The sequence below is a fragment of the Oncorhynchus mykiss genome, unplaced genomic scaffold (assembly GCF_013265735.2).
Source record: "Oncorhynchus mykiss isolate Arlee unplaced genomic scaffold, USDA_OmykA_1.1 un_scaffold_575, whole genome shotgun sequence".
NCBI lineage: Eukaryota > Metazoa > Chordata > Actinopteri > Salmoniformes > Salmonidae > Oncorhynchus > Oncorhynchus mykiss.
Genome location: NW_023494022.1, coordinates 18,391 through 40,115, shown reverse-complemented (window position 1 = coordinate 40,115; position 21,725 = coordinate 18,391). Strand labels below are relative to the sequence as shown.

The following is a 21,725-nucleotide window of genomic DNA, read 5'->3' as shown; positions in this document are numbered from 1 at the left end:
GAATATTTTGCCACAGCTGGGTAGTGTGGCCGAGCGGTCTAAGGCGCTGGATTAAGGCTCCAGTCTCTAAGGACGCGTGGGTTCAAATCCCACCACTGCCATCTTTATTGAGTTTGTTTGCGCAAGCTATCACGTTCTGCTTTATTTCAGAGTTTTTACTTTCATGCAGGGCCATGCAAGGGAGAAAATAAGAAATGTTGTGTGTCACGGATGGGGATCCGACTCAATAGTGTAGTCCATCGCCTTAACCAATTAGCCACCAAATCCTGTGCCCCCGCAGTGGCAGTTGCACCTCCTACCGGTGGTTGTTCATGTCAAATCCTTGATTGGAAAAAAGGAAAGTTGTGATGGTCTGTGCGACGACCAAGCAGTCCATTTTAACAGTGGGAACTGTGGCCGAGCTGTCCAGAGAACTGGATTTAAGGACCCAGTCTTTCGGAGGTGTCGGTTCAAAGTCCACCGCTGCAACTTTTTCTCAACAGAAAACTGTAATGTCATTTCAAACAAGGCCACCAAGGACACCGGACAAATAAAGGGAATCCAGCCTTTACCCTAATTCCCACGTCTGTTATTGCAATTATCTGCCATGTTTTTCTAATTCAATCTGCTTCAGATATAAAAGCAGAAACTAATTCTCAGTTTATACGATGAAAGAAAGAGCAACATCAGATAAATTAACATTTTTAGAAAGAGAATCAAAAAAAGATGAAGGACGCAAGAGCAACATGAGATACATAAAGATTTTAAAGAAGAAAATGAAAAAGAAGACTGAAATACAAGGGAGTGCAGACGCTCTAGGTAACTGACGAGAAAGTGTGAATATTTTGCCACAGCTGGGTAGTGTGGCCGAGCGGTCTAAGGCGCTGGATTAAGGCTCCAGTCTCTAAGGAGGCGTGGGTTCAAATCCCACCACTGCCATCTTTATTGAGTTTGTTTGCGCAAGCTATCACATTTTCTGCTTTATTTCAGCGGTTTTACTTTCATGCAGGGCCATGCAAGGGAGAAAAGAAGCAATGTTGTGTGTCACGGATGGGGTTCCAACTCGATAGTGTAGTCCATCGCCTTAACCAACCAGCCACCAAGTCCTGTGCCCCCGCGGTGGCAGTTGCACCTCCTACCGGTGGTTGTTCACGTCAAATCCTTGATTGGAAAAAAGGAAAGTTGTGATGGTCTGTGGGACGACCCAGCAGTCCATTTTAACAGTTGGTACTGTGGCCGAGCTGTCCAGAGAACTGGATTTAAGGACCCAGTCTTTCGGAGGTGTCGGTTCAAAGTCCACCGCTGCAACTTTTTCTCAACAGAAAACTGTAATGTAATTTCAAACAAGGCCACCAAGGACACCGGACAAATAAAGGGAATCCAGCCTTTACCCTCATTCCCACGTCTGTTATTGCAATTATCTGCCGTGTTTTTCTAATTCAATCTGCTTCAGACATAAAAGCAGAAACTAATTCTAAGTTTATACCATGAAAGAAAGATAAATTAACATTTTTAGAAAGAGAATCAAAAAAAGATGAAGGACGCAAGAGCAACATGAGATACATAAAGATTTTAAAGAAGAAAATGAAAAAGAAGACTGAAATACAAGGGAGTGCAGACGCTCTAGGTAACTGACGAGAAAGTGTGAATATTTTGCCACAGCTGGGTAGTGTGGCCGAGCGGTCTAAGGCGCTGGATTTAGGCTCCAGTCTCTAAGGAGGCGTGGGTTCAAATCCCACCACTGCCATCTGAGTTTGTTTGCGCAAGCTATCACATGTTCGGCGTTATTTCAGGGTTTTTACTTTCATGTCGCCCATGCAAGGGAGAAAATAAGAAATGATGTGTGTCACGGATGGGGTTCCAACTCAATAGTGTAGTCCATTGCCTTAACCAAGTCCTGTGCTCCCGCGGTGGCAGTTGCACCTCCTACCTCCTCCCACCTCCTTGTTCACGTCAAAGCCTTGATTGTAAACAAGGAAAGTTGGCCTGGGCTGTGCGACAACCTAGCAGTCCATTTTAACAGTGGGTACTGTGGCCAAGCTGTCCAGAGAACTTTATTTAAGGATCCAGTCTTTCAGAGGTGTGGGTTCAAAGTCCACCGCTTTAACTTTTTCTCAACAAAAAACTGTAATGTAATTTCAAACAAGGCCACCAAGGACACCGGACAAAAAAGGGAATCCAGCCTTTACCATAATTCCCACATCTGTTTTTGAAAATATCTGCTGTGTTTTTCAGATTCAATCTGCTTCAGACATAAAAGCAGAAACTAATTTTCAGTGTACACAATGGAAGAGAGAGCAACATGAGACAAATCAAGATTTTTAAAAAGAGAATCAAAAAAAGATGAAGGACGCAAGAGCAACATGAGATACATAAAGATTTTAAAGAAGAAAATGAAAAAGAAGACTAAAATACAAGGAAGTGCAGACGCTCTAGGTAACTGACGAGAAAGTGTGAATATTTAGCCAGAGCTGGGTAGTGTGGCCGAGTGGTCTAAGGCGCTGGATTAAGGCTCCAGTCTCTAAGGAGGCGTGGGTTCAAATCCCTCCATTGCCAACTTTATTGAGTTTTTTTGCACAAGCTATCACATGTTCTGCTTTATTTCATGTTTTTTACTTTCATGTCGGGCCATGCTAGGGAGAAAAGAAGCAATGATGTGTGTCACGGATGGGGTTCCAATTTAATAGTGTAGTCCATCGCCTTAACCAACCAGCCACCAAATCCTGTGCCCCCGCAGTGGCAGTTGCACCTCCTACCGGTGGTTGTTCATGTCAAATCCTTGATTGGAAAAAAGGAAAGTTGTGATGGTCTGTGCGACGACCAAGCAGTCCATTTTAACAGTGGGAACTGTGGCCGAGCTGTCCAGAGAACTGGATTTAAGGACCCAGTCTTTCGGAGGTGTCGGTTCAAAGTCCACCGCTGCAACTTTTTCTCAACAGAAAACTGTAATGTCATTTCAAACAAGGCCACCAAGGACACCGGACAAATAAAGGGAATCCAGCCTTTACCCTAATTCCCACGTCTGTTATTGCAATTATCTGCCATGTTTTTCTAATTCAATCTGCTTCAGATATAAAAGCAGAAACTAATTCTCAGTTTATACGATGAAAGAAAGAGCAACATCAGATAAATTAACATTTTTAGAAAGAGAATCAAAAAAAGATGAAGGACGCAAGAGCAACATGAGATACATAAAGATTTTAAAGAAGAAAATGAAAAAGAAGACTGAAATACAAGGGAGTGCAGACGCTCTAGGTAACTGACGAGAAAGTGTGAATATTTTGCCACAGCTGGGTAGTGTGGCCGAGCGGTCTAAGGCGCTGGATTAAGGCTCCAGTCTCTAAGGAGGCGTGGGTTCAAATCCCACCACTGCCATCTTTATTGAGTTTGTTTGCGCAAGCTATCACATTTTCTGCTTTATTTCAGCGGTTTTACTTTCATGCAGGGCCATGCAAGGGAGAAAAGAAGCAATGTTGTGTGTCACGGATGGGGTTCCAACTCGATAGTGTAGTCCATCGCCTTAACCAACCAGCCACCAAGTCCTGTGCCCCCGCGGTGGCAGTTGCACCTCCTACCGGTGGTTGTTCACGTCAAATCCTTGATTGGAAAAAAGGAAAGTTGTGATGGTCTGTGGGACGACCCAGCAGTCCATTTTAACAGTTGGTACTGTGGCCGAGCTGTCCAGAGAACTGGATTTAAGGACCCAGTCTTTCGGAGGTGTCGGTTCAAAGTCCACCGCTGCAACTTTTTCTCAACAGAAAACTGTAATGTAATTTCAAACAAGGCCACCAAGGACACCGGACAAATAAAGGGAATCCAGCCTTTACCCTAATTCCCACGTCTGTTATTGCAATTATCTGCCATGTTTTTCTAATTCAATCTGCTTCAGATATAAAAGCAGAAACTAATTCTCAGTTTATACGATGAAAGAAAGAGCAACATCAGATAAATTAACATTTTTAGAAAGAGAATCAAAAAAAGATGAAGGACGCAAGAGCAACATGAGATACATAAAGATTTTAAAGAAGAAAATGAAAAAGAAGACTGAAATACAAGGGAGTGCAGACGCTCTAGGTAACTGACGAGAAAGTGTGAATATTTTGCCACAGCTGGGTAGTGTGGCCGAGCGGTCTAAGGCGCTGGATTAAGGCTCCAGTCTCTAAGGAGGCGTGGGTTCAAATCCCACCACTGCCATCTTTATTGAGTTTGTTTGCGCAAGCTATCACATTTTCTGCTTTATTTCAGCGGTTTTACTTTCATGCAGGGCCATGCAAGGGAGAAAAGAAGCAATGTTGTGTGTCACGGATGGGGTTCCAACTCGATAGTGTAGTCCATCGCCTTAACCAACCAGCCACCAAGTCCTGTGCCCCCGCGGTGGCAGTTGCACCTCCTACCGGTGGTTGTTCACGTCAAATCCTTGATTGGAAAAAAGGAAAGTTGTGATGGTCTGTGGGACGACCCAGCAGTCCATTTTAACAGTTGGTACTGTGGCCGAGCTGTCCAGAGAACTGGATTTAAGGACCCAGTCTTTCGGAGGTGTCGGTTCAAAGTCCACCGCTGCAACTTTTTCTCAACAGAAAACTGTAATGTAATTTCAAACAAGGCCACCAAGGACACCGGACAAATAAAGGGAATCCAGCCTTTACCCTCATTCCCACGTCTGTTATTGCAATTATCTGCCGTGTTTTTCTAATTCAATCTGCTTCAGACATAAAAGCAGAAACTAATTCTAAGTTTATACCATGAAAGAAAGAGCAACATCAGATAAATTAACATTTTTAGAAAGAGAATCAAAAAAAGATGAAGGACGCAAGAGCAACATGAGATACATAAAGATTTTAAAGAAGAAAATGAAAAAGAAGACTGAAATACAAGGGAGTGCAGACGCTCTAGGTAACTGACGAGAAAGTGTGAACATTTTGCCACAGCTGGGTAGTGTGGCCGAGCGGTCTAAGGCGCTGGATTAAGGCTCCAGTCTCTAAGGAGGCGTGGGTTCAAATCCCACCACTGCCATCTTTATTGAGTTTGTTTGCGCAAGCTATCACATGTTCTGCTTTATTTCAGAGTTTTTACTTTCATGCAGGGCCATGCAAGGGAGAAAATAAGCAATGTTGTGTGTCACGGATGGGGATCCGACTCAATAGTGTAGTCCATCGCCTTAACCAATTAGCCACCAAATCCTGTGCCCCCGCAGTGGCAGTTGCACCTCCTACCGGTGGTTGTTCACGTCAAATCCTTGATTGGAAAAAAGGAAAGTTGTGATGGTCTGTGCGACGACCAAGCAGTCCATTTTAACAGTGGGAACTGTGGCCGAGCTGTCCAGAGAACTGGATTTAAGGACCCAGTCTTTCGGAGGTGTCGGTTCAAAGTCCACCGCTGCAACTTTTTCTCAACAGAAAACTGTAATGTCATTTCAAACAAGGCCACCAAGGACACCGGACAAATAAAGGGAATCCAGCCTTTACCCTAATTCCCACGTCTGTTATTGCAATTATCTGCCATGTTTTTCTAATTCAATCTGCTTCAGATATAAAAGCAGAAACTAATTCTCAGTTTATACGATGAAAGAAAGAGCAACATCAGATAAATTAACATTTTTAGAAAGAGAATCAAAAAAAGATGAAGGACGCAAGAGCAACATGAGATACATAAAGATTTTAAAGAAGAAAATGAAAAAGAAGACTGAAATACAAGGGAGTGCAGACGCTCTAGGTAACTGACGAGAAAGTGTGAATATTTTGCCACAGCTGGGTAGTGTGGCCGAGCGGTCTAAGGCGCTGGATTAAGGCTCCAGTCTCTAAGGAGGCGTGGGTTCAAATCCCACCACTGCCATCTTTATTGAGTTTGTTTGCGCAAGCTATCACATTTTCTGCTTTATTTCAGCGGTTTTACTTTCATGCAGGGCCATGCAAGGGAGAAAAGAAGCAATGTTGTGTGTCACGGATGGGGTTCCAACTCGATAGTGTAGTCCATCGCCTTAACCAACCAGCCACCAAGTCCTGTGCCCCCGCGGTGGCAGTTGCACCTCCTACCGGTGGTTGTTCACGTCAAATCCTTGATTGGAAAAAAGGAAAGTTGTGATGGTCTGTGGGACGACCCAGCAGTCCATTTTAACAGTTGGTACTGTGGCCGAGCTGTCCAGAGAACTGGATTTAAGGACCCAGTCTTTCGGAGGTGTCGGTTCAAAGTCCACCGCTGCAACTTTTTCTCAACAGAAAACTGTAATGTAATTTCAAACAAGGCCACCAAGGACACCGGACAAATAAAGGGAATCCAGCCTTTACCCTAATTCCCACGTCTGTTATTGCAATTATCTGCCATGTTTTTCTAATTCAATCTGCTTCAGATATAAAAGCAGAAACTAATTCTCAGTTTATACGATGAAAGAAAGAGCAACATCAGATAAATTAACATTTTTAGAAAGAGAATCAAAAAAAGATGAAGGACGCAAGAGCAACATGAGATACATAAAGATTTTAAAGAAGAAAATGAAAAAGAAGACTGAAATACAAGGGAGTGCAGACGCTCTAGGTAACTGACGAGAAAGTGTGAATATTTTGCCACAGCTGGGTAGTGTGGCCGAGCGGTCTAAGGCGCTGGATTAAGGCTCCAGTCTCTAAGGAGGCGTGGGTTCAAATCCCACCACTGCCATCTTTATTGAGTTTGTTTGCGCAAGCTATCACATTTTCTGCTTTATTTCAGCGGTTTTACTTTCATGCAGGGCCATGCAAGGGAGAAAAGAAGCAATGTTGTGTGTCACGGATGGGGTTCCAACTCGATAGTGTAGTCCATCGCCTTAACCAACCAGCCACCAAGTCCTGTGCCCCCGCGGTGGCAGTTGCACCTCCTACCGGTGGTTGTTCACGTCAAATCCTTGATTGGAAAAAAGGAAAGTTGTGATGGTCTGTGGGACGACCCAGCAGTCCATTTTAACAGTTGGTACTGTGGCCGAGCTGTCCAGAGAACTGGATTTAAGGACCCAGTCTTTCGGAGGTGTCGGTTCAAAGTCCACCGCTGCAACTTTTTCTCAACAGAAAACTGTAATGTAATTTCAAACAAGGCCACCAAGGACACCGGACAAATAAAGGGAATCCAGCCTTTACCCTCATTCCCACGTCTGTTATTGCAATTATCTGCCGTGTTTTTCTAATTCAATCTGCTTCAGACATAAAAGCAGAAACTAATTCTAAGTTTATACCATGAAAGAAAGAGCAACATCAGATAAATTAACATTTTTAGAAAGAGAATCAAAAAAAGATGAAGGACGCAAGAGCAACATGAGATACATAAAGATTTTAAAGAAGAAAATGAAAAAGAAGACTGAAATACAAGGGAGTGCAGACGCTCTAGGTAACTGACGAGAAAGTGTGAACATTTTGCCACAGCTGGGTAGTGTGGCCGAGCGGTCTAAGGCGCTGGATTAAGGCTCCAGTCTCTAAGGAGGCGTGGGTTCAAATCCCACCACTGCCATCTTTATTGAGTTTGTTTGCGCAAGCTATCACATGTTCTGCTTTATTTCAGAGTTTTTACTTTCATGCAGGGCCATGCAAGGGAGAAAATAAGCAATGTTGTGTGTCACGGATGGGGATCCGACTCAATAGTGTAGTCCATCGCCTTAACCAATTAGCCACCAAATCCTGTGCCCCCGCAGTGGCAGTTGCACCTCCTACCGGTGGTTGTTCACGTCAAATCCTTGATTGGAAAAAAGGAAAGTTGTGATGGTCTGTGCGACGACCAAGCAGTCCATTTTAACAGTGGGAACTGTGGCCGAGCTGTCCAGAGAACTGGATTTAAGGACCCAGTCTTTCGGAGGTGTCGTTTCAAAGTCCACCGCTGCAACTTTTTCTCAACAGAAAACTGTAATGTCATTTCAAACAAGGCCACCAAGGACACCGGACAAATAAAGGGAATCCAGCCTTTACCCTAATTCCCACGTCTGTTATTGCAATTATCTGCCATGTTTTTCTAATTCAATCTGCTTCAGATATAAAAGCAGAAACTAATTCTCAGTTTATACGATGGAAGAAAGAGCAACATCAGATAAATTAACATTTTTAGAAAGAGAATCAAAAAAAGATGAAGGACGCAAGAGCAACATGAGATACATAAAGATTTTAAAGAAGAAAATGAAAAAGAAGACTGAAATACAAGGGAGTGCAGACGCTCTAGGTAACTGACGAGAAAGTGTGAATATTTTGCCAGAGCTGGGTAGTGTGGCCGAGCGGTCTAAGGCGCTGGATTAAGGCTCCAGTCTCTAAGGAGGCGTGGGTTCAAATCCCACCACTGCCATCTTTATTGAGTTTGTTTGCGCAAGCTATCACATGTTCTGCTTTATTTCAGAGTTTTTACTTTCATGCAGGGCCATGCAAGGGAGAAAATAAGCAATGTTGTGTGTCACGGATGGGGATCCGACTCAATAGTGTAGTCCATCGCCTTAACCAATTAGCCACCAAATCCTGTGCCCCCGCAGTGGCAGTTGCACCTCCTACCGGTGGTTGTTCACGTCAAATCCTTGATTGGAAAAAAGGAAAGTTGTGATGGTCTGTGCGACGACCAAGCAGTCCATTTTAACAGTTGGTACTGTGGCCGAGCTGTCCAGAGAACTGGATTTAAGGACCCAGTCTTTCGGAGGTGTCGGTTCAAAGTCCACCGCTTTAACTTTTTCTCAACAGAAAACTGTAATGTCATTTCAAACAAGGCCACCAAGGACACCGGACAAATAAAGGGAATCCAGCATTTACCCTAATTCCCACGTCTGTTATTGCAATTATCTGCCATGTTTTTCTAATTCAATCTGCTTCAGATATAAAAGCAGAAACTAATTCTCAGTTTATACGATGAAAGAAAGAGCAACATCAGATAAATTAACATTTTTAGAAAGAGAATCAAAAAAAGATGAAGGACGCAAGAGCAACATGAGATACATAAAGATTTTAAAGAAGAAAATGAAAAAGAAGACTGAAATACAAGGGAGTGCAGACGCTCTAGGTAACTGACGAGAAAGTGTGAATATTTTGCCACAGCTGGGTAGTGTGGCCGAGCGGTCTAAGGCGCTGGATTAAGGCTCCAGTCTCTAAGGAGGCGTGGGTTCAAATCCCACCACTGCCATCTTTATTGAGTTTGTTTGCGCAAGCTATCACATTTTCTGCTTTATTTCAGCGGTTTTACTTTCATGCAGGGCCATGCAAGGGAGAAAAGAAGCAATGTTGTGTGTCACGGATGGGGTTCCAACTCGATAGTGTAGTCCATCGCCTTAACCAACCAGCCACCAAGTCCTGTGCCCCCGCGGTGGCAGTTGCACCTCCTACCGGTGGTTGTTCACGTCAAATCCTTGATTGGAAAAAAGGAAAGTTGTGATGGTCTGTGGGACGACCCAGCAGTCCATTTTAACAGTTGGTACTGTGGCCGAGCTGTCCAGAGAACTGGATTTAAGGACCCAGTCTTTCGGAGGTGTCGGTTCAAAGTCCACCGCTGCAACTTTTTCTCAACAGAAAACTGTAATGTAATTTCAAACAAGGCCACCAAGGACACCGGACAAATAAAGGGAATCCAGCCTTTACCCTCATTCCCACGTCTGTTATTGCAATTATCTGCCGTGTTTTTCTAATTCAATCTGCTTCAGACATAAAAGCAGAAACTAATTCTAAGTTTATACCATGAAAGAAAGAGCAACATCAGATAAATTAACATTTTTAGAAAGAGAATCAAAAAAAGATGAAGGACGCAAGAACAACATGAGATACATAAAGATTTTAAAGAAGAAAATGAAAAAGAAGACTGAAATACAAGGGAGTGCAGACGCTCTAGGTAACTGACGAGAAAGTGTGAATATTTTGCCACAGCTGGGTAGTGTGGCCGAGCGGTCTAAGGCGCTGGATTAAGGCTCCAGTCTCTAAGGAGGCGTGGGTTCAAATCCCACCACTGCCATCTTTATTGAGTTTGTTTGCGCAAGCTATCACATGCTCTGCTTTATTTCAGAGTTTTTACTTTCATGCAGGGCCATGCAAGGGAGAAAATAAGCAATGTTGTGTGTCACGGATGGGGATCCGACTCAATAGTGTAGTCCATCGCCTTAACCAATTAGCCACCAAATCCTGTGCCCCCGCAGTGGCAGTTGCACCTCCTACCGGTGGTTGTTCACGTCAAATCCTTGATTGGAAAAAAGGAAAGTTGTGATGGTCTGTGCGACGACCAAGCAGTCCATTTTAACAGTGGGAACTGTGGCCGAGCTGTCCAGAGAACTGGATTTAAGGACCCAGTCTTTCGGAGGTGTCGGTTCAAAGTCCACCGCTGCAACTTTTTCTCAACAGAAAACTGTAATGTAATTTCAAACAAGGCCACCAAGGACACCGGACAAATAAAGGGAATCCAGCCTTTACCCTCATTCCCACGTCTGTTATTGCAATTATCTGCCGTGTTTTTCTAATTCAATCTGCTTCAGACATAAAAGCAGAAACTAATTCTAAGTTTATACGATGAAAGAAAGAGCAACATCAGATAAATTAACATTTTTAGAAAGAGAATCAAAAAAAGATGAAGGACGCAAGAGCAACATGAGATACATAAAGATTTTAAAGAAGAAAATGAAAAAGAAGACTGAAATACAAGGGAGTGCAGACGCTCTAGGTAACTGACGAGAAAGTGTGAATATTTTGCCACAGCTGGGTAGTGTGGCCGAGCGGTCTAAGGCGCTGGATTAAGGCTCCAGTCTCTAAGGAGGCGTGGGTTCAAATCCCACCACTGCCATCTTTATTGAGTTTGTTTGCGCAAGCTATCACATGTTCTGCTTTATTTCAGAGTTTTTACTTTCATGCAGGGCCATGCAAGGGAGAAAATAAGCAATGTTGTGTGTCACGGATGGGGATCCGACTCAATAGTGTAGTCCATCGCCTTAACCAATTAGCCACCAAATCCTGTGCCCCCGCAGTGGCAGTTGCACCTCCTACCGGTGGTTGTTCACGTCAAATCCTTGATTGGAAAAAAGGAAAGTTGTGATGGTCTGTGCGACGACCAAGCAGTCCATTTTAACAGTGGGAACTGTGGCCGAGCTGTCCAGAGAACTGGATTTAAGGACCCAGTCTTTCGGAGGTGTCGGTTCAAAGTCCACCGCTGCAACTTTTTCTCAACAGAAAACTGTAATGTCATTTCAAACAAGGCCACCAAGGACACCGGACAAATAAAGGGAATCCAGCCTTTACCCTAATTCCCACGTCTGTTATTGCAATTATCTGCCATGTTTTTCTAATTCAATCTGCTTCAGATATAAAAGCAGAAACTAATTCTCAGTTTATACGATGAAAGAAAGAGCAACATCAGATAAATTAACATTTTTAGAAAGAGAATCAAAAAAAGATGAAGGACGCAAGAGCAACATGAGATACATAAAGATTTTAAAGAAGAAAATGAAAAAGAAGACTGAAATACAAGGGAGTGCAGACTTTCTAGGTAACTGACGAGAAAGTGTGAATATTTTGCCACAGCTGGGTAGTGTGGCCGAGCGGTCTAAGGCGCTGGATTAAGGCTCCGGTCTCTAAGGAGGCATGGGTTCAAATCCCACCACTGCCATCTTTATTGAGTTTGTTTGCGCAAGCTATCACATTTTCTGCTTTATTTCAGCGGTTTTACTTTCATGCAGGGCCATGCAAGGGAGAAAAGAAGCAATGTTGTGTGTCACGGATTGGGTTCCAACTCGATAGTGTAGTCCATCGCCTTAACCAACCATCCACCAAGTCCTGTGCCCCCGCGGTGGCAGTTGCACCTCCTACCGGTGGTTGTTCACGTCAAATCCTTGATTGGAAAAAAGGAAAGTTGTGATGGTCTGTGGGACGACCCAGCAGTCCATTTTAACAGTTGGTACTGTGGCCGAGCTGTCCAGAGAACTGGATTTAAGGACCCAGTCTTTCGGAGGTGTCGGTTCAAAGTCCACCGCTGCAACTTTTTCTCAACAGAAAACTGTAATGTAATTTCAAACAAGGCCACCAAGGACACCGGACAAATAAAGGGAATCCAGCCTTTACCCTCATTCCCACGTCTGTTATTGCAATTATCTGCCGTGTTTTTCTAATTCAATCTGCTTCAGACATAAAAGCAGAAACTAATTCTAAGTTTATACCATGAAAGAAAGAGCAACATCAGATAAATTAACATTTTTAGAAAGAGAATCAAAAAAAGATGAAGGACGCAAGAGCAACATGAGATACATAAAGATTTTAAAGAAGAAAATGAAAAAGAAGACTGAATTACAAGGGAGTGCAGACGCTCTAGGTAACTGACGAGAAAGTGTGAATATTTTGCCACAGCTGGGTAGTGTGGCTGAGTGGTCTAAGGCGCTGGATTAAGGCTCCAGTCTCTAAGGAGGCGTGGGTTCAAATCCCACCACTGCCATCTTTATTGAGTTTGTTTGCGCAAGCTATCACATTTTCTGCTTTATTTCAGCGGTTTTACTTTCATGCAGGGCCATGCAAGGGAGAAAAGAAGCAATGTTGTGTGTCACGGATTGGGTTCCAACTCGATAGTGTAGTCCATCGCCTTAACCAACCATCCACCAAGTCCTGTGCCCCCGCGGTGGCAGTTGCACCTCCTACCGGTGGTTGTTCACGTCAAATCCTTGATTGGAAAAAAGGAAAGTTGTGATGGTCTGTGGGACGACCCAGCAGTCCATTTTAACAGTTGGTACTGTGGCCGAGCTGTCCAGAGAACTGGATTTAAGGACCCAGTCTTTCGGAGGTGTCGGTTCAAAGTCCACCGCTGCAACTTTTTCTCAACAGAAAACTGTAATGTAATTTCAAACAAGGCCACCAAGGACACCGGACAAATAAAGGGAATCCAGCCTTTACCCTCATTCCCACGTCTGTTATTGCAATTATCTGCCGTGTTTTTCTAAGTCAATCTGCTTCAGACATAAAAGCAGAAACTAATTCTAAGTTTATACCATGAAAGAAAGAGCAACATCAGATAAATTAACATTTTTAGAAAGAGAATAAAAAAAAGATGAAGGACGCAAGAGCAACATGAGATACATAAAGATTTTAAAGAAGAAAATGAAAAAGAAGACTGAAATACAAGGGAGTGCAGACGCTCTAGGTAACTGACGAGAAAGTGTGAATATTTTGCCACAGCTGGGTAGTGTGGCTGAGCGGTCTAAGGCGCTGGATTAAGGCTCCAGTCTCTAAGGAGGCGTGGGTTCAAATCCCACCACTGCCATCTTTATTGAGTTTGTTTGCGCAAGCTATCACATGTTCTGCTTTATTTCAGAGTTTTTACTTTCATGCAGGGCCATGCAAGGGAGAAAATAAGCAATGTTGTGTGTCACGGATGGGGATCCGACTCAATAGTGTAGTCCATCGCCTTAACCAATTAGCCACCAAATCCTGTGCCCCCGCAGTGGCAGTTGCACCTCCTACCGGTGGTTGTTCACGTCAAATCCTTGATTGGAAAAAAGGAAAGTTGTGATGGTCTGTGCGACGACCAAGCAGTCCATTTTAACAGTGGGAACTGTGGCCGAGCTGTCCAGAGAACTGGATTTAAGGACCCAGTCTTTCGGAGGTGTCGGTTCAAAGTCCACCGCTGCAACTTTTTCTCAACAGAAAACTGTAATGTCATTTCAAACAAGGCCACCAAGGACACCGGACAAATAAAGGGAATCCAGCCTTTACCCTAATTCCCACGTCTGTTATTGCAATTATCTGCCATGTTTTTCTAATTCAATCTGCTTCAGATATAAAAGCAGAAACTAATTCTCAGTTTATACGATGAAAGAAAGAGCAACATCAGATAAATTAACATTTTTAGAAAGAGAATCAAAAAAAGATGAAGGACGCAAGAGCAACATGAGATACATAAAGATTTTAAAGAAGAAAATGAAAAAGAAGACTGAAATACAAGGGAGTGCAGACGCTCTAGGTAACTGACGAGAAAGTGTGAATACTTTGCCACAGCTGGGTAGTGTGGCCGAGCGGTCTAAGGCGCTGGATTAAGGCTCCAGTCTCTAAGGAGGCGTGGGTTCAAATCCCACCACTGCCATCTTTATTGAGTTTGTTTGCGCAAGCTATCACATGTTCTGCTTTATTTCAGAGTTTTTACTTTCATGCAGGGCCATGCAAGGGAGAAAATAAGCAATGTTGTGTGTCACGGATGGGGATCCGACTCAATAGTGTAGTCCATCGCCTTAACCAACCAGCCACCAAGTCCTGTACCCCCACGTTGGCAGTTGCACCTCCTACCGGTGGTTGTTCACGTCAAATCCTTGATTGGAAAAAAGGAAAGTTGTGATGGTCTGTGCGACGACCAAGCAGTCCATTTTAACAGTTGGTACTGTGGCCGAGCTGTCCAGAGAACTGGATTTAAGGACCCAGTCTTTCGGAGGTGTCGGTTCAAAGTCCACCGCTTTAACTTTTTCTCAACAGAAAACTGTAATGTCATTTCAAACAAGGCCACCAAGGACACCGGACAAATAAAGGGAATCCAGCATTTACCCTAATTCCCACGTCTGTTATTGCAATTATCTGCCATGTTTTTCTAATTCAATCTGCTTCAGATATAAAAGCAGAAACTAATTCTCAGTTTATACGATGAAAGAAAGAGCAACATCAGATAAATTAACATTTTTAGAAAGAGAATCAAAAAAAGATGAAGGACGCAAGAACAACATGAGATACATAAAGATTTTAAAGAAGAAAATGAAAAAGAAGACTGAAATACAAGGGAGTGCAGACGCTCTAGGTAACTGACGAGAAAGTGTGAATATTTTGCCACAGCTGGGTAGTGTGGCCGAGCGGTCTAAGGCGCTGGATTAAGGCTCCAGTCTCTAAGGAGGCGTGGGTTCAAATCCCACCACTGCCATCTTTATTGAGTTTGTTTGCGCAAGCTATCACATGTTCTGCTTTATTTCAGAGTTTTTACTTTCATGCAGGGCCATGCAAGGGAGAAAATAAGCAATGTTGTGTGTCATGGATGGGGATCCGACTCAATAGTGTAGTACATCGCCTTAACCAACCAGCCACCAAGTCCTGTGTTCTCACGGTGGCAGTTGCACCTCCTACCGGTGGTTGTTCACGTCAAATCCTTGATTGGAAAAAAGGAAAGTTGTGATGGTCTGTGGGACGACCCAGCAGTCCATTTTAACAGTTGGTACTTTGGGCGAGCTGTCCAGAGAACTGGATTTAAGGACCCAGTCTTTCGGAGGTGTCGGTTCAAAGTCCACCACTGCAACTTTTTCTCAACAGAAAACTGTAATGTAATTTCAAACAAGGCCAGCAAGGACACCGGAAAATAAAGGGAATCCAGCCTTTACCCTCATTCCCACGTCTGTTATTGCAATTATCTGCCGTGTTTTTCTAATTCAATCTGCTTCAGACATAAAAGCAGAAACTAATTCTAAGTTTATACGATGAAAGAAAGAGCAACATCAGATAAATTAAGATTTTTAGAAAGAGAATCAAAAAAAGATGAAGGACGCAAGAGCAACATGAGATACATAAAGATTTTAAAGAAGAAAATGAAAAAGAAGACTAAAATACAAGGAAGTGCAGACGCTCTAGGTAACTGACGAGAAAGTTTGGAGATCTTGCCAGAGCTGGGTAGTGTGGCCGAGCGGTCTAAGGCGCTGGATTAAGGCTCCAGTCTCTAAGGAGGCGTGGGTTCAAATCCCACCACTGCCATCTTTATTGAGTTTGTTTGCGCAAGCTATCACATGTTCTGCTTTATTTCAGAGTTTTTACTTTCATGCAGGGCCATGCAAGGGAGAAAATAAGCAATGTTGTGTGTCACGGATGGGGATCCGACTCAATAGTGTAGTACATCGCCTTAACCAACCAGCCACCAAGTCCTGTGTTCTCACGGTGGCAGTTGCACCTCCTACCGGTGGTTGTTCACGTCAAATCCTTGATTGGAAAAAAGGAAAGTTGTGATGGTCTGTGGGACGACCCAGCAGTCCATTTTAACAGTTGGTACTTTGGGCGAGCTGTCCAGAGAACTGGATTTAAGGACCCAGTCTTTCGGAGGTGTCGGTTCAAAGTCCACCACTGCAACTTTTTCTCAACAGAAAACTGTAATGTAATTTCAAACAAGGCCAGCAAGGACACCGGAAAATAAAGGGAATCCAGCCTTTACCCTCATTCCCACGTCTGTTATTGCAATTATCTGCCGTGTTTTTCTAATTCAATCTGCTTCAGACATAAAAGCAGAAACTAATTCTAAGTTTATACGATGAAAGAAAGAGCAACATCAGATAAATTAAGATTTTTAGAAAGAGAATCAAAAAAAGATGAAGGACGCAAGAGCAACATGAGATACATAAAGATTTTAAAGAAGAAAATGAAAAAGAAGACTAAAATACAAGGAAGTGCAGACGCTCTAGGTAACTGACGAGAAAGTTTGGAGATCTTGCCAGAGCTGGGTAGTGTGGCCGAGCGGTCTAAGGCGCTGGATTAAGGCTCCAGTCTCTAAGGAGGCGTGGGTTCAAATCCCACCACTGCCATCTTTATTGAGTTTGTTTGCGCAAGCTATCACATGTTCTGCTTTATTTCAGTGTTTTTACTTTCATGCAGGGCCATGCAAGGGAGAAAAGAAGCAATGTTGTGTGTCACGGATGGGGTTCCAACTCAATAGTGTAGTCCATCGCCTTAACCAACCAGCCACCAAGTCCTGTGCCCCCACGGTGGCAGTTGCACCTCCTACCGGTAGTTGTTCACGTCAAATCCTTGATTGGAAAAAAGGAAAGTTGTGATGGTCTGTGCGACGACCAAGCAGTCCATTTTAACAGTTGGTACTGTGGCCGAGCTGTCCAGAGAACTGGATTTAAGGACCCAGTCTTTCGGAGGTGTCGGTTCAAAGTCCACCGCTTTAACTTTTTCTCAACAGAAAACTGTAATGTCATTTCAAACAAGGCCACCAAGGACACCGGACAAATAAAGGGAATCCAGCATTTACCCTAATTCCCACGTCTGTTATTGCAATTATCTGCCATGTTTTTCTAATTCAATCTGCTTCAGATATAAAAGCAGAAACTAATTCTCAGTTTATACGACGAAAGAAAGAGCAACATCAGATAAATTAACATTTTTAGAAAGAGAATCAAAAAAAGATGAAGGACGCAAGAACAACATGAGATACATAAAGATTTTAAAGAAGAAAATGAAAAAGAAGACTGAAATACAAGGGAGTGCAGACGCTCTAGGTAACTGACGAGAAAGTGTGAATATTTTGCCACAGCTGGGTAGTGTGGCCGAGCGGTCTAAGGCGCTGGATTAAGGCTCCAGTCTCTAATCCCACCACTGCCATCTTTATTGAGTTTGTTTGCGCAAGCTATCACATGTTCTGCTTTATTTCAGAGTTTTTACTTTCATGCAGGGCCATGCAAGGGAGAAAATAAGCAATGTTGTGTGTCACGGATGGGGATCCGACTCAATAGTGTAGTCCATCGCCTTAACCAACCAGCCACCAAGTCCTGTGTTCTCACGGTGGCAGTTGCACCTCCTACCGGTGGTTGTTCACGTCAAATCCTTGATTGGAAAAAAGGAAAGTTGTGATGGTCTGTGCGATGACCAAGCAGTCTATTTTAACAGTGGGAACTGTGGCCAAGCTGTCCAGAGAACTGGATTTAAGGAGCCAGTCTTTCAGAGGTGTCGGTTCAAAATCTGCCACTTTTTCTCAACAGAAAACTGTAATGTAATTTCAAACAAGGCAACCAAGGACACCGGACAAATAAAGGGAATCCAGCCTTTACCCTAATTCCCACGTCTGTTATTGCAATTATCTGCCGTGTTTTTCTAATTCAATCTGCTTCAGACATAAAAGCAGAAACTAATTCTAAGTTTATACTATTAAAGAAAGAGCAACATCAGATAAATTAAGATTTTTAGAAAGAGAATCAAAAAAAGATGAAGGACACAAGAGCAACATGAGATACATAAAGATTTTAAAGAAGAAAATGAAAAAGAAGACTAAAATACAAGGGAGTGCAGACGCTCTAGGTAACTGACGAGAAAGTGTGGAGACTTGCCAGAGCTGGGTAGTGTGGCTGAGCGGTCTAAGGCGCTGGATTTAGGCTCCAGTCTCTAAGGAGGCGTGGGTTCAAATCCCACCACTGCCATCTTTATTGAGTTTGTTTGCGCAAGCTATCACATGTTCTGCTTTATTTCAGCGTTTTTATTTTCATGTAGGGCCATGCAAGGGAGAAAAAAATCAATGTTGTGTGTCACGTATGGGGTTCCAACTCAATAGTGTAGTCCATCGCCTTAACCAACCAGCCACCAAGTCCTGTGCCCCCACGGTGGCAGTTGCACCTCCTACCGGTAGTTGTTCACGTCAAATCCTTGATTGGAAAAAAGGAAAGTTGTGATGGTCTGTGCGACGACCAAGCAGTCCATTTTAACAGTTGGTACTGTGGCCGAGCTGTCCAGAGAACTGGATTTAAGGACCCAGTCTTTCGGAGGTGTCGGTTCAAAGTCCACCGCTTTAACTTTTTCTCAACAGAAAACTGTAATGTCATTTCAAACAAGGCCACCAAGGACACCGGACAAATAAAGGGAATCCAGCATTTACCCTAATTCCCACGTCTGTTATTGCAATTATCTGCCATGTTTTTCTAATTCAATCTGCTTCAGATATAAAAGCAGAAACTAATTCTCAGTTTATACGACGAAAGAAAGAGCAACATCAGATAAATTAACATTTTTAGAAAGAGAATCAAAAAAAGATGAAGGACGCAAGAACAACATGAGATACATAAAGATTTTAAAGAAGAAAATGAAAAAGAAGACTGAAATACAAGGGAGTGCAGACGCTCTAGGTAACTGACGAGAAAGTGTGAATATTTTGCCACAGCTGGGTAGTGTGGCCGAGCGGTCTAAGGCGCTGGATTAAGGCTCCAGTCTCTAATCCCACCACTGCCATCTTTATTGAGTTTGTTTGCGCAAGCTATCACATGTTCTGCTTTATTTCAGAGTTTTTACTTTCATGCAGGGCCATGCAAGGGAGAAAATAAGCAATGTTGTGTGTCACGGATGGGGATCCGACTCAATAGTGTAGTCCATCGCCTTAACCAACCAGCCACCAAGTCCTGTGTTCTCACGGTGGCAGTTGCACCTCCTACCGGTGGTTGTTCACGTCAAATCCTTGATTGGAAAAAAGGAAAGTTGTGATGGTCTGTGCGATGACCAAGCAGTCTATTTTAACAGTGGGAACTGTGGCCAAGCTGTCCAGAGAACTGGATTTAAGGAGCCAGTCTTTCAGAGGTGTCGGTTCAAAATCTGCCACTTTTTCTCAACAGAAAACTGTAATGTAATTTCAAACAAGGCAACCAAGGACACCGGACAAATAAAGGGAATCCAGCCTTTACCCTAATTCCCACGTCTGTTATTGCAATTATCTGCCGTGTTTTTCTAATTCAATCTGCTTCAGACATAAAAGCAGAAACTAATTCTAAGTTTATACTATTAAAGAAAGAGCAACATCAGATAAATTAAGATTTTTAGAAAGAGAATCAAAAAAAGATGAAGGACACAAGAGCAACATGAGATACATAAAGATTTTAAAGAAGAAAATGAAAAAGAAGACTAAAATACAAGGGAGTGCAGACGCTCTAGGTAACTGACGAGAAAGTGTGGAGACTTGCCAGAGCTGGGTAGTGTGGCCGAGCGGTCTAAGGCGCTGGATTTAGGCTCCAGTCTCTAAGGAGGCGTGGGTTCAAATCCCACCACTGCCATCTTTATTGAGTTTGTTTGCGCAAGCTATCACATGTTCTGCTTTATTTCAGCGTTTTTATTTTCATGTAGGGCCATGCAAGGGAGAAAAAAATCAATGTTGTGTGTCACGTATGGGGTTCCAACTCAATAGTGTAGTCCATCGCCTTAACCAACCAGCCACCAAGTCCTGTGCTCTCACGGTGGCAGTTGCACCTCCTACCGGTGGTTGTTCATGTCAAATCCTTGATTGGAATTAAGGAAAGTTGTGATGGTCTGTGGGACGACCCAGCAGTCCACTTTAACAGTTGGTACTGTGGCCGAGCTGTCCAGAGAACTGGATTTAAGGATCCAGTCTTTCAGAGGTGTGGGATCAAAGTCCACCGCTTTAACTTTTTCTCAACAGAAAACTGTAATGTAATTTCAAACAAGGCCAGCAAGGACACCGGAAAATAAAGGGAATCCAGCCTTTACCCTCATTCCCACGTCTATTATTGCTATTATCTGCCGTGTTTTTCTAATTCAATCTGCTTCAGACATAAAAGCAGAAACTAATTCTAAGTTTATACGATGAAAGAAAGAGCAACATCAGATAAATTAAGATTTTTAGAAAGAGAATCAAAAAAAGATGAAGGACGCAAGAGCAACATGAGATACATAAAGATTTTAAAGAAGAAAATGAAAAAGAAGACTAAAATACAAGGAAGTGCAGACGCTCTAGGTAACTGACGAGAAAGTTTGGAAATCTTGCCAGAGCTGGGTAGTGTGGCCGAGCGGTCTAAGGCGCTGGATTAAGGCTCCAGTCTCTAAGGAGGCGTGGGTTCAAATCCCACCACTGCCATCTTTATTGAGTTTGTTTGCGCAAGGTATCACATGTTCTGCTTTATTTCAGTGTTTTTACTTTCATGCAGGGCCATGCAAGGGAGAAAAGAAGCAATGTTGTGTGTCACGGATGGGGTTCCAACTCAATAGTGTAGTCCATCGCCTTAACCAACCAGCCACCAAGTCCTGTGCCCCCACGGTGGCAGTTGCACCTCCTACCGGTAGTTGTTCACGTCAAATCCTTGATTGGAAAAAAGGAAAGTTGTGATGGTCTGTGCGATGACCAAGCAGTCTATTTTAACAGTGGGAACTGTGGCCAAGCTGTCCAGAGAACTGGATTTAAGGACCCAGTCTTTCAGAGGTGTCGGTTCAAAGTCCACCACTGCAACTTTTTCTCAACAGAAAACTGTAATGTAATTTCAAACAAGGCCACCAAGGACACCGGACAAATAAAGGGAATCCAGCCTTTACCCTAATTCCCACGTCTATTATTGCAATTATCTGCCGTGTTTTTCTAATTCAATCTGCTTCAGACATAAAAGCAGAAACTAATTCTAAGTTTATACGATGGAAGAAAGAGCAACATCAGATAAATTAAGATTTTTAGAAAGAGAATCAAAAAAAGATGAAGGACGCAAGAGCAACATGAGATACATAAAGATTTTAAAGAAGAAAATGAAAAAGAAGACTAAAATACAAGGGAGTGCAGACGCTCTGGGTAACTGACGAGAAAGTGTGAAAACCTGAAGTAGAGCTGGGTAGTGTGGCCGAGCGGTCTAAGGCGCTGGATTAAGGCTCCAGTCTCTAAGGAGGCGTGGGTTCAAATCCCACCACTGCCATCTTTATTGAGTTTGTTTGCGCAAGCTATCACATGTTCTGCTTTATTTCAGTGTTTTTACTTTCATGCAGGGCCATGCAAGGGAGAAAAGAAGCAATGTTGTGTGTCACGGATGGGGTTCCAACTCAATAGTGTAGTCCATCGCCTTAACCAACCAGCCACCAAGTCCTGTGCCCCCACGGTGGCAGTTGCACCTCCTACCGGTAGTTGTTCACGTCAAATCCTTGATTGGAAAAAAGGAAAGTTGTGATGGTCTGTGCGATGACCAAGCAGTCTATTTTAACAGTGGGAACTGTGGCCAAGCTGTCCAGAGAACTGGATTTAAGGACCCAGTCTTTCAGAGGTGTCGGTTCAAATTCCACCACTGCAACTTTTTCTCAACAGAAAACTGTAATGTAATTTCA

The 21,725-nt window shown here is 43.2% G+C and overlaps 25 non-coding genes across 25 annotated transcripts; all 25 read left to right on the top strand.

The window, feature by feature from the left end:
- The first annotated feature begins 19 nt into the window (after nt 1-19).
- Nucleotides 20-101, top strand: trnal-aag. The gene has a single exon. It is a non-coding gene; the product is annotated as a tRNA-Leu (tRNA).
- Nucleotides 102-836: 735 nt separating this feature from the next.
- On the top strand, nt 837-918 carry trnal-aag. Its single transcript has one exon. It is a non-coding gene; the product is annotated as a tRNA-Leu (tRNA).
- Nucleotides 919-1,644: 726 nt separating this feature from the next.
- On the top strand, nt 1,645-1,726 carry trnal-uag. Its single transcript has one exon. It is a non-coding gene; the product is annotated as a tRNA-Leu (tRNA).
- Nucleotides 1,727-2,453: 727 nt separating this feature from the next.
- trnal-aag lies at nt 2,454-2,535 on the top strand. The gene has a single exon. It is a non-coding gene; the product is annotated as a tRNA-Leu (tRNA).
- A 737-nt stretch (nt 2,536-3,272) lies between these two features.
- Nucleotides 3,273-3,354, top strand: trnal-aag. Its single transcript has one exon. It is a non-coding gene; the product is annotated as a tRNA-Leu (tRNA).
- A 737-nt stretch (nt 3,355-4,091) lies between these two features.
- On the top strand, nt 4,092-4,173 carry trnal-aag. Its single transcript has one exon. It is a non-coding gene; the product is annotated as a tRNA-Leu (tRNA).
- A 737-nt stretch (nt 4,174-4,910) lies between these two features.
- trnal-aag lies at nt 4,911-4,992 on the top strand. Its single transcript has one exon. It is a non-coding gene; the product is annotated as a tRNA-Leu (tRNA).
- A 737-nt stretch (nt 4,993-5,729) lies between these two features.
- On the top strand, nt 5,730-5,811 carry trnal-aag. The gene has a single exon. It is a non-coding gene; the product is annotated as a tRNA-Leu (tRNA).
- Nucleotides 5,812-6,548: 737 nt separating this feature from the next.
- On the top strand, nt 6,549-6,630 carry trnal-aag. Its single transcript has one exon. It is a non-coding gene; the product is annotated as a tRNA-Leu (tRNA).
- Nucleotides 6,631-7,367: 737 nt separating this feature from the next.
- trnal-aag lies at nt 7,368-7,449 on the top strand. The gene has a single exon. It is a non-coding gene; the product is annotated as a tRNA-Leu (tRNA).
- Nucleotides 7,450-8,186: 737 nt separating this feature from the next.
- On the top strand, nt 8,187-8,268 carry trnal-aag. Its single transcript has one exon. It is a non-coding gene; the product is annotated as a tRNA-Leu (tRNA).
- Nucleotides 8,269-9,005: 737 nt separating this feature from the next.
- trnal-aag lies at nt 9,006-9,087 on the top strand. Its single transcript has one exon. It is a non-coding gene; the product is annotated as a tRNA-Leu (tRNA).
- A 737-nt stretch (nt 9,088-9,824) lies between these two features.
- trnal-aag lies at nt 9,825-9,906 on the top strand. The gene has a single exon. It is a non-coding gene; the product is annotated as a tRNA-Leu (tRNA).
- Nucleotides 9,907-10,643: 737 nt separating this feature from the next.
- Nucleotides 10,644-10,725, top strand: trnal-aag. Its single transcript has one exon. It is a non-coding gene; the product is annotated as a tRNA-Leu (tRNA).
- A 737-nt stretch (nt 10,726-11,462) lies between these two features.
- trnal-aag lies at nt 11,463-11,544 on the top strand. Its single transcript has one exon. It is a non-coding gene; the product is annotated as a tRNA-Leu (tRNA).
- Nucleotides 11,545-12,281: 737 nt separating this feature from the next.
- Nucleotides 12,282-12,363, top strand: trnal-aag. The gene has a single exon. It is a non-coding gene; the product is annotated as a tRNA-Leu (tRNA).
- Nucleotides 12,364-13,100: 737 nt separating this feature from the next.
- Nucleotides 13,101-13,182, top strand: trnal-aag. Its single transcript has one exon. It is a non-coding gene; the product is annotated as a tRNA-Leu (tRNA).
- A 737-nt stretch (nt 13,183-13,919) lies between these two features.
- On the top strand, nt 13,920-14,001 carry trnal-aag. The gene has a single exon. It is a non-coding gene; the product is annotated as a tRNA-Leu (tRNA).
- A 737-nt stretch (nt 14,002-14,738) lies between these two features.
- On the top strand, nt 14,739-14,820 carry trnal-aag. The gene has a single exon. It is a non-coding gene; the product is annotated as a tRNA-Leu (tRNA).
- Nucleotides 14,821-15,556: 736 nt separating this feature from the next.
- Nucleotides 15,557-15,638, top strand: trnal-aag. The gene has a single exon. It is a non-coding gene; the product is annotated as a tRNA-Leu (tRNA).
- Nucleotides 15,639-16,374: 736 nt separating this feature from the next.
- On the top strand, nt 16,375-16,456 carry trnal-aag. The gene has a single exon. It is a non-coding gene; the product is annotated as a tRNA-Leu (tRNA).
- Nucleotides 16,457-17,988: 1,532 nt separating this feature from the next.
- Nucleotides 17,989-18,070, top strand: trnal-uag. The gene has a single exon. It is a non-coding gene; the product is annotated as a tRNA-Leu (tRNA).
- A 1,532-nt stretch (nt 18,071-19,602) lies between these two features.
- On the top strand, nt 19,603-19,684 carry trnal-uag. Its single transcript has one exon. It is a non-coding gene; the product is annotated as a tRNA-Leu (tRNA).
- A 736-nt stretch (nt 19,685-20,420) lies between these two features.
- trnal-aag lies at nt 20,421-20,502 on the top strand. The gene has a single exon. It is a non-coding gene; the product is annotated as a tRNA-Leu (tRNA).
- Nucleotides 20,503-21,240: 738 nt separating this feature from the next.
- trnal-aag lies at nt 21,241-21,322 on the top strand. Its single transcript has one exon. It is a non-coding gene; the product is annotated as a tRNA-Leu (tRNA).
- Nucleotides 21,323-21,725: the final 403 nt, after the last annotated feature.